Here is a 9,753-nt window from a genome sequence, read left to right on the forward strand (position 1 = left end):
TAATGTTTATTCCTTTTAAAATAGGTAGGTCTAATAAAAAATGCTTCAGAAAGTTAAATTTTTAATACTAATACATTAGAACTGAATTGAAAATAAACTGTAATTCACAAAATCTTTAATTTCGACAATTTAAGATTTCCTTAAATATACTAAAAATTCAAATAAGATTAAAAGAATTTGATTTTGAATTCAGAAATCATATGTTTTTTAGTTATTTATCTATTGATTTATTTATACAGAGTGATTTAAGTGTGTCGAACCATCTCTTGGGTGGTGATAAAGGACATCCAACTGAGTTAAAAGTTCCTAGAAAAAATTTGTTTGAGCTTTTTTCCACAGATTAGTTTTTGGCCGTTAAGATAATGTTTTCTTGAGTTTAGTTAGCGAAAACGGCAGATCTTGCGACATAGATCAGAGACCTGTTGAAAAAAATCATCCATTTGTGTTTTATAGTGTATAAAACATAACAAACTAACAAATTCAACAATAAATTAAATCCTACAACACTAGAAACAAAAGAGCTAAAATACTTACGTGGTAATATTGAAATTGACAGTTTGGTTTTTTCTCAAAAAAGGCTTGAAAAACATCTGAATTCATTTTTATGCTTCTAACAGTCTTCTGAGTTGGTCTGACACTTTTGAATTCCTCTGTACTTTCCTTCTTCATTGGCATCAGTCATAAAAAAAATAGGGACTGCGACTATTCTCATCTGCTTTAAAAAAATATGTTAAATTAAACAATAAATTTAATTTAATGAAGTTTTAGCAAAAATATTTTCATTTTTTATTCGTAAAAACATTGTTTAATTGATCCAAGAAATATCTTTACGAGTCATAAAAATCCTATGACTTAACCAAATTTAATTTTTTGCTATATCCTTGTTACTATCCTTAAAAACAATGATTCAACAAGTTTGTTAGGAATTATTAGACCACAAGGCGAAAAGTTCGCCGAATTAACATGAATGTACTCTATTAAACTTTTTGTCAATCATGTATCAATCATCACCAAAAGTGATTTTTGTGATGACTCACCCTAAAATTTACCCGGAATAAAAAAAACAAAATTAAATGCGTCAATACACCCCGTTGTATAAACAATTTGGTAGAGTTTTCACGATTGCATAATACCGACATAAATAATCTCAGAGGGAAGCAATCTTCGTGAAATTTAATGGCGGCCACAAATTAGCCCGACCAATTATGAAAGTGTAGTGCACTCGGGAGCCATCGTTATTAAAACCATAGAACCCACAAGTGCCGTATAGAGAGAGGTTTATAAACTCTTCGTGGTCCCGGAGGTGTGTGTAACCACCGGCACGAGCAGCCTCCGGAACCGTAGACCACGCATATCCTGCAGCACGTGCTCGTCGTACCTCTCCGGAATACGTTGGCACGCTTTCGTCTCTTTCCTCCTCACTGAGACTCCATAAGAACCTCCCATTCGCGTCTTCATTAATGACTACATCCACCTCTCATTATGTTTATTCGAACAATAATGTTAGATTTGAGTCATTCATTCTGTTAGACTTGTGCCAAGCTGAATTTATGAATCGGACCGACGACGTTCCTTCCTAATTACTTTCTGGGAATTTGATCATCAATGGAAATTTATTTAAACAGAAAAAACGAAATTAATTGGACGCGATTCGGGTTAGCTCATTTATTCACGACGCCGGAAATAGGAATTATTCCTTTAATAATGTTGTCAGTGAACAAATTTACAATTAACAAAAATTGAGATTTTATTGCTTTAAAGACACGACGTGCTGACAAGGTTAAAAAATTATACATAAACCACCGTCTTCCGGTCATTGTTTTAAGGGTTTTTTGTAGATTTGTTGCATTTACATAGATTAAAATCGCGGCTTTTTTTGGAGTTTTGTGTAAAGTGGAAATTAAAAGCTGACGTTGTACCTATTCGTAATATAAATTAAGTTGACTACTAAACCTTGGATTATCATTTTTTTAAATAGCAATTTACAGATACTTTCCTCCTAACTACTGGATATTAATTATTTTACAGTAGTCGAGGAAAATAGACATAGGATATATACTTTATTCGTAAATGCCATCGAAGAATCGTTCAAATTAGTATAATATCGGTGGTAACGGTCTGTTATTATCATTCAAATCGACTCCAGTTGATTCTTAAACGTTTTATTGCATTGCTACCGAGCAACTTGTTGATTTTTTGCCTATAATTCGTTCTTGAATCTTTTGAAATTGATTTAAAATCCTTTTCGTCTGAGATTCATATTATTTCTTTTAAAACTAAAACTGGCAATTATAAAAAACATTTTGTTGTTTAAGTTGTCAATTTTAATATTATATTTATTAGTAAGATGTAGAACTTCTTTTTGTTTTAAAATGTTAAGGATTTCAAAAATTTAAACACAAATTTTGGCAGAGTTATATTGAATTCTCTAGTTTTAATAAGACAACAAATCAATTTTTGTTTTAAAAAATGTGCACTTAGTACATCTGTACGCTAGCCCATTGATGTGTAGGAGTATAGAATTATTTAACATTCACATAGGTGAACCGACTCGTGTAAAATATAAGAAATTTTAGATTTAAATTTTCATTTTTTGGGGTTCAGCCCTGCTTGGTTAAAAATTAATTTCTAACATAAGTTTGCCTTAGGAATTAAAAAAAAAAACTATTTTTTTGTAGAATAAACAAATAGTTATTAAGAAAAGTTTATTATTTTTGTTAGTGTCACTGAATGCAAACATGTTTATTTAATTTTAAATAAAAATTTGAAACAAATAGAATCGTGTATTATTTACATTCTTTACCACCCCTTCTTTTATTAACGCAGAGATTTTTTTATAGATGAATAATATCCCCCCAGCTTTTTAGTCAATTTGTTGTCCTGTCTTTAAAAATATTTATAACGAAGAAAGAAATAAACATTTTATAGCTTATATCGATTTCGAATAGTACGAAATTAATGTTTGATAAAAATTATTTTATAAGGATCATATCGTCATGAGCTTTTGAAAGCACACAAAGCTCTCCATTGTCTTTTTAGCTTCACTGACTTTTTTATCAATATTTTTGTTATCAATTAAACACTAAAACCGAAACAAAACAAGAAAAACTTCTTTTACAGTAATTTTTGTTAAATTTGAATAGTTGAAATTCTGAAACTGACAATATTTTTTGTACTGTTATGGATTCTCTGAGTAGAATAGAATTAGAAAATACAAAAATGTTGGTTTTAATTTTGATGCACGCATCAACCCCTTCGTTATGGCTTATTTTATTTTACTTATTACTTTTTAAACTTGAAACAAAAAAAAAATTCTTAAAAAAATTGAAACCAAAAAATGTGTTTCTGGTTGTTGATGTGTCAAAGTCAAGGTCTGGGCACCCATCAGCTGATTTGGGAAAAGAGCGTGGAAGTGAGGAAATACAGAAGGAAGCGGTGTTGAAGTTCCGTTTCGCGTATGGAAGCACTCGGGTGGTTCTTAGCGTGAAGCAGCTCGGGTAGGTCAGGGTCGAGGGTAGTTCGGATCACCGGCCATCCGAGGCGTGTGAACTACTGGTGTGAGCTAACAGTTTAGTGTGTGGTCACTGTAGAGCGATCAAGGGTGCTGGCCCATCCTCCTCCACGGCCGTCACTATCGGTGCTATCGGTGTGTAAAAATCAACACTTGCTGTCATTATCTGATCCACTGATCAGACGGTTTTCATTTCGGGATTGTTACACTGATTTAGTTTTGCTTTTAGTTTTCAAGCCAGTGACAATCAAAACTTTCCCTTAAAATTCCCACCCTCTGCTACACCAATAATCAATCTGTGATTATTGATCAAATGAATCAATTCGTGACAAATTGCATACAATATCTGTATTTGGAAAGTTTCAGTTTTGCAGCGAGGATAACTAGTTCTTAAATAGATTCATGTATTTATGGCTAGAATTCCAGCTGCTCGGCATGTACATGCTATAATTGTTTTTACACATGCATGTACTTATATCTACATCATCTGTATCACTTCCGTCACGATAACCACATTGGTATAAGTCAGTCAGTTCATAAAGACGGCCGAGGAATAGCCGGAACTAAACTCAAATAGCTCTCCTTACCATTATGGGCTACTATAAAGCCACTTTCTGAGCTGCAAGTCGTTAAACGCCCACGACTTGATACAAGAAGTTCATCACTGGAGATGAATGAAATTTTCTTTTCTCCGCCAAGAGAATGGCGCCAATTATCACCTTAATGCAATTTGTTTTAATAAGAAGAAAGTAGTATTATAAGAAAATTAAGGCATAATCAAAATGTGTACATACTGTAAAAAAATTACAAAAAATTTTGTTTTTCTATTTCGGGTTCACAATGAGCATTTTGTGTAACTGAAAACAGTTGCATAAAATGCAACTTTGTGACACTGTTTTTTGGCGACATTTTATGCAATACTTTGGCCATTAGTGGCCAAAGCCACTAGTGACTGTCGTTTTTAAGAAAGAAATTGTTGCAGTTCAACGTATTTCACCGAAACTAGTGCATTTTAAGCTATTTTTGACCAATTTGGGTACCGCATATACTCGTTTTCATATTAATGTGCATCGAAGTAGTCGTTGAAAGAGACCATTTTAAGGGGGCAACCATGCAAAAATTCAAACAATTCTAACCTTAATCTTACCTAAAAAAATATTTTTTCAAATAAATGTGTACCCCAGGTAGCAAAAATAATTAAAAATTAACAATGTAATTAACATAGGGTAGCAAACATAAAAAATTTTGGCATTATTAATGTGATTAGATTTGTTCTGGAAGACATTAATGGCACTTTTTGTTTGAACCGGTCTTTAAATTAAAGATGCATTTAGACTTCGACAACCTACTTGATGCACATTAATATGAAAAAGAGTAAATGTCAAAGATAAGTAAATTCAATTTAAAAAGCGCTCAATAGAAAAAATAGTATAAAAATAATGAAAAAGCCTTGTTGATTAAGAATGGCGTCTTTACAAAACTTATGACAAAATAATACACATTAAAACTTTTTAAATTTATTTCTTTACAAAAATTATATTTACAAATTTTAGCAAATTAAAAGTTCAAACTCCTACAAATCGTAAAAATAAAAAAAAAATAAAACCCTTTTCCATTGTTCTTCTTCTTGGATCTTCTTGGTATGGAAACGATGAACAAAAACACGATAAGCCCGTCACACCAAACTTTTATTTAAAAACACAACGCGTTTCAACCACAAAGTGGTCATCCTCAGGTGAGAATAAAACTTTTCCACTGAGTAAAATAATTACTTTTTTTTGAAAATTGATCAAATAACTCTAGAAAACTAGTTTTTTTGGAAGACAAATTTAACGAAAATCAAGTTAAAGTGTTTCTTATAAAGTAGGTACCTAGTTTTCAAATTTGGCAGATTTGTAATGTTTTAGAGTGTCATTTGGAAAAAAATTCGAGAGAATACGTCAACAATCAGTACCCGGAGCGCTCCGGAATCAACATCTTATGTAAAATGATTTACAGAATCCGAAATAACCTATAATAAGGTTTACTTTAAAAAGTAATAAGTACAAAATGTATAAAATATAAAGCGTTTTTTTTTTAAAGAAAACATGTTTGTATTAGGTATACTTTATTCTTGAAAGAGTGTCGATATTTGACAATAATTTTAAGTGATGTAGTGGGTTAGTTACAATATTAATGATTTCTTTATAAAAGCGCACAGGGTGCGCTAGGACTCGCGCCCCAGAGAAAAAATGTAAGATAAGATACTAGGAACATGGAAAAAATGTTTAAAAAAAACTTTCGAAGTTATGAGAGTTTAAATTTTGCACTTTGACTCTATTTATTTCTGTTGGAAAAATTGTTTTCCAAGTTTTTACAATAGCTACAGGCTATTAGAAGAGGAGGAAACAAGGAAGCTGTATCCTAAACTGTAACTTTGTTTAATGTTATTTGTGGTTTTTATTTGGAATTTTTTTGTTCCTTTACTAAATAATTATAAAAAACATATACAAAATCATTAGTATAATTAAATAGACATAAAAAATTTCAAATGTCAAAAAATAAATGTCAAAAGATAGAATTTTTTAAACATTTTTTCCATCTTTCTGGTATCTTATCTTACTTGAATTTTTTTCTCTGGAGCGCGAGTTCTGACGCACCTGTATATATTTTAACATTTGGTATAAGTTTAAAAGACGTTGTAAGCCGGACATATTTAAAAAATCCCGGGACTCCCCTAAAACTAGGACAAATCCGGGAGAATCCAGACGGATGGAATCCCTACTCTGTAGGAAACATATAGACGACCTGTAATAAAAATTTTGCAAAAAATCAAGTAAATAAAATTGTTTTCAAACTAAAACTGGGCGTTGCTTTTGAATATGTAGCTGTGTGTTATCTATGAGTTAACATCAGTTTAAAGCCGCGCTAATTTCCATAAGCGCAGGAAGATAATTTCGCGAAATGAAAGGAGTATCGTTGAAATTTTTCCCCCCGATGTTATGTAACGGAAGACGTTGGTCACGATTTATTGCGAACGGTGCGCACTTCTTGCGTGTTGTGCTGACCCGGCCCTGCAAGCGTCAACTGTTGTCCGGCAATTGCAAGTATGCATTTGCAAGGATACGGAATGTGCTCGCTCGCATGTGTGTCAGGTTAAAGGGCAAAATCTAGCGGTTTTACGCTCGCTCACTAATCATAAGCTTTATTATATGTCATATCTCGCTATTTTATGGGTTTCACTCGTCACCGCCACCAGCACTTCGCGCACCCATGCATTTATCAAAGCGGAAGCAAAAGTAAAATCGACCTTCTCGCTGCACATGCAGAGTGTTGAGATTAATTGGAGAACAAATTATATTGATTATAATTATTATTGTAATAAACCGATAGTTAGAAATGGCCTCTTAACCCCCCGGTAATTGTTAAGTTGCATAATGTCTACTGGTGATGGATTGTTAATGATGCAAGCGAGACTTTTAAAAATAGATTAGATGGAGGGATTTTTTGAAAAATGTTTACAGTTAGGGTTTAGGCAAAAATGCTACACGCTACTAGCCACCAGTAGAGACTTTTAAATTCCACTAAGCTATCATCTATCTGTCATTACATCGACATGTTAGGAGCCGTTTCACATTACAGTCGTATTAAGATAAATGATTGATACACAAATCACAATAAAAAGAAAAGTCATCAGAGTGATTTAAGTAGCTATTATTTGTCATATCTATAGACCTATTAAGAAAATAAAAAATCTTAATGTCTCATTACCGCAATAGCACTTATTTATTTTTTACGCAACTTTTATTTTTGTGTTAACATAATTTGCAAAATCAGGCTTTTAAATTACGATTAAAATCAGATTAAATCTTTTCACTCAACATAAAATGTAGAAAAATGCTAATTTTGCGTTCTGATATGTAATAAAATTAACCATTTAATTTTAATTAGCACTTGACATTGCGGTTAGAGTTCCAGCCTAGTTCTTTGTACGGTCAATTATTTACTTAATAAACATTTAGAGGTATATATACAACAATACTGATTTACCATATCCTGGTATAATTAAATACATGAAAAAGCACAAATTAAAACATAAATTTTGGTATTACATTCTAAAAATGATTTTCCTCATTATTTCTGTAAACTGGCATAATCGCAAACTCAAAATAATTCTACCAAGTAGCAAAAAATCTTCTTTAAAGTCAGAAGTACCACAAGCTGTGACTTATTCGCCAATAGTACAAAAATTGATTAAATCAAAGTCCCAACTGAACAGATCAAATCACCTTTAATTTGATAAAATAATGCTAACTGCAGAAATTTTTGTTAATCAACCAAAAACTCGAATTTTGTTGGTTAAAATTTATTTGCTTACATGATATAAAACTGAAACTTTTAAGTCTTAAAAGTTTTTTAGGTAAGTCAAAATTGTATTTTTGTTGTAATAGAAAGACATAAAACTAAAATTTTCAGTTTTTTTTGTTGACATTTAACATTCTTATTCTTTATACTGTACCTAGTAACTTATTTTTCAGCCAATTGCAAAATAGAAATTAAATTTTGTTGTTTTAATTTTAATTAAAAGTTCATACATTGTTGTAGTTCAAAACAATTAATAAACAAATGCAAAAAAAGTAGGATTAAAAACAGAATTCTAGTATTAGGAAATATAAAAAATAAAAATAAAAGGTTTAAATCAGACATAGCTTTTATTAAAAATGTAAAATAGCCGACAAATACATAATTACAGAATCGAGTAAAATACAAGCCATCACAAAATAAAAGACAAGTATGATGATAGCCGGCAAATAATAAAGACAGCAAGGTAATAAATTCTGTAACCGTGAGTACAGATGTCAATTTGTGGCAAAGGTCAACGCGAATACAGGCATTCAAGGATTTATCAAAAACTACTTCATCTGCATCTGTGACTATTTTACACGAACATTACTCCAATAGCAAATTATTCTCTTCGATGCATAAAGGTCCTGAGTGATTAATTTTATAGTATTAATTCATTTAACACTTTCTTACAATTTAAGCTTGTAAGGTTATTAGTATGTTTATAGTTTTGAAGCCTTTTGTTTAACTATCCGATTAACATATTTTTAATTCGTAGCGTGTGCATTATGTTATTAAGATAACAAAAGTAACTGTAGCTTTACATAAACACGGAATTAAAACTTTCTGATTTTTTGCTCTGTTAAATGTGCTGCATCTTATCTGCCTGTAATTAATTTCCTCGCCTTGTTATATAAATTAGATGTTATTTAAACAAAAACAATTTATTAGAAATTAAACTAGAAAGTTGCTTATTGTAACTGCAGCACGAATTGTTATATGAATTATTGCAACTTTTAAGTGCTCATCCACAATTTCCATCTTTTGCACAATGCATGTGTGCATTTTTACCTTTAATTTCAAGTTGTAGACATGAAACGGTTTGCATTATTCATTAAGTTAACGATTTTTAAAACTGTGTGGTCCATTAGCCTTTTCCTCTATAAAAATGTTTCAAGAATGCGAGGAAACGTAATTATCTCGTGGAAGTTATATCAGAGGGGTACCATTTTTATGCACATATGAATGTAGGAGACAATGAGAAATTAAAATAACAACGAAAGATAATTTTTAATCGTATTCTGCTTTCAGAGACCGGAACGTCCTGCTACTGACCAGGTCGGTTACTTTGTATGCACATATTTCAACGGCGGCTTAATTAACAAAATTTTGTGGGATGACAATGTGCCGGAAAAAATTTCATAAATATTGTAATGCGCTAGCGATAGTGGGAAATTTACATAACAGGGGTTGGGGGTGGAAATGTACAATTCATGGGAAAAAATTAAAACCGATTTTTGAAAAAGATTTTGCATTGCACATTACACAATAGAAAAAGCTATAAATTTTTAGCAGCTACATAAATATTTTTTTATTGTATAGACTGCAGTTTCTGATTTTTATATTTATCTTATTTTATATATTTTTTATTATCATCTAGAAACTTTCACATCTTATGTGAGCTTTTCAGAGTCTGTATTTTTGCTGCACTTTATAGTTATGAAAGCAGGAGGTCTCCTCCGACTTCCTCAAATGAGTGACATTTGAGTCGTGCTGCATGTGATTATAAATCATAATGATAAAGTGATAGATCCCTTTCAGTGGTCGTATTTTTGAGTAATCGCTTCAGAATAGTGTTCGCAATGATACATAATTGCTGGCCATTGTTTGATCTAATAAAATTCTTTGTATTCTCGGTG

At 31.4% G+C, this 9,753-nt stretch overlaps 1 long non-coding RNA gene across 1 annotated transcript; it reads right to left on the reverse strand.

Annotated features, from left to right (window-relative positions):
• Positions 1 to 259: 259 nt before the first annotated feature.
• On the reverse strand, positions 260 to 1,226 carry LOC123014954. Its single transcript, XR_006413353.1, has 3 exons — positions 1,038 to 1,226; positions 535 to 712; positions 260 to 419 (listed from the first exon to the last, which is right to left on the reverse strand). It is a non-coding gene; the product is annotated as an uncharacterized LOC123014954 (long non-coding RNA).
• Between the last annotated feature and the right edge of the window lie 8,527 nt (positions 1,227 to 9,753).

The sequence above is a fragment of the Tribolium madens genome, unplaced genomic scaffold (assembly GCF_015345945.1).
Source record: "Tribolium madens isolate multiple individuals breed KSU strain unplaced genomic scaffold, Tmad_KSU_1.1 Scaffold_97;HRSCAF=244;Tcas5.2_LG3a, whole genome shotgun sequence".
Taxonomy (NCBI): Eukaryota; Metazoa; Arthropoda; class Insecta; order Coleoptera; family Tenebrionidae; genus Tribolium; species Tribolium madens.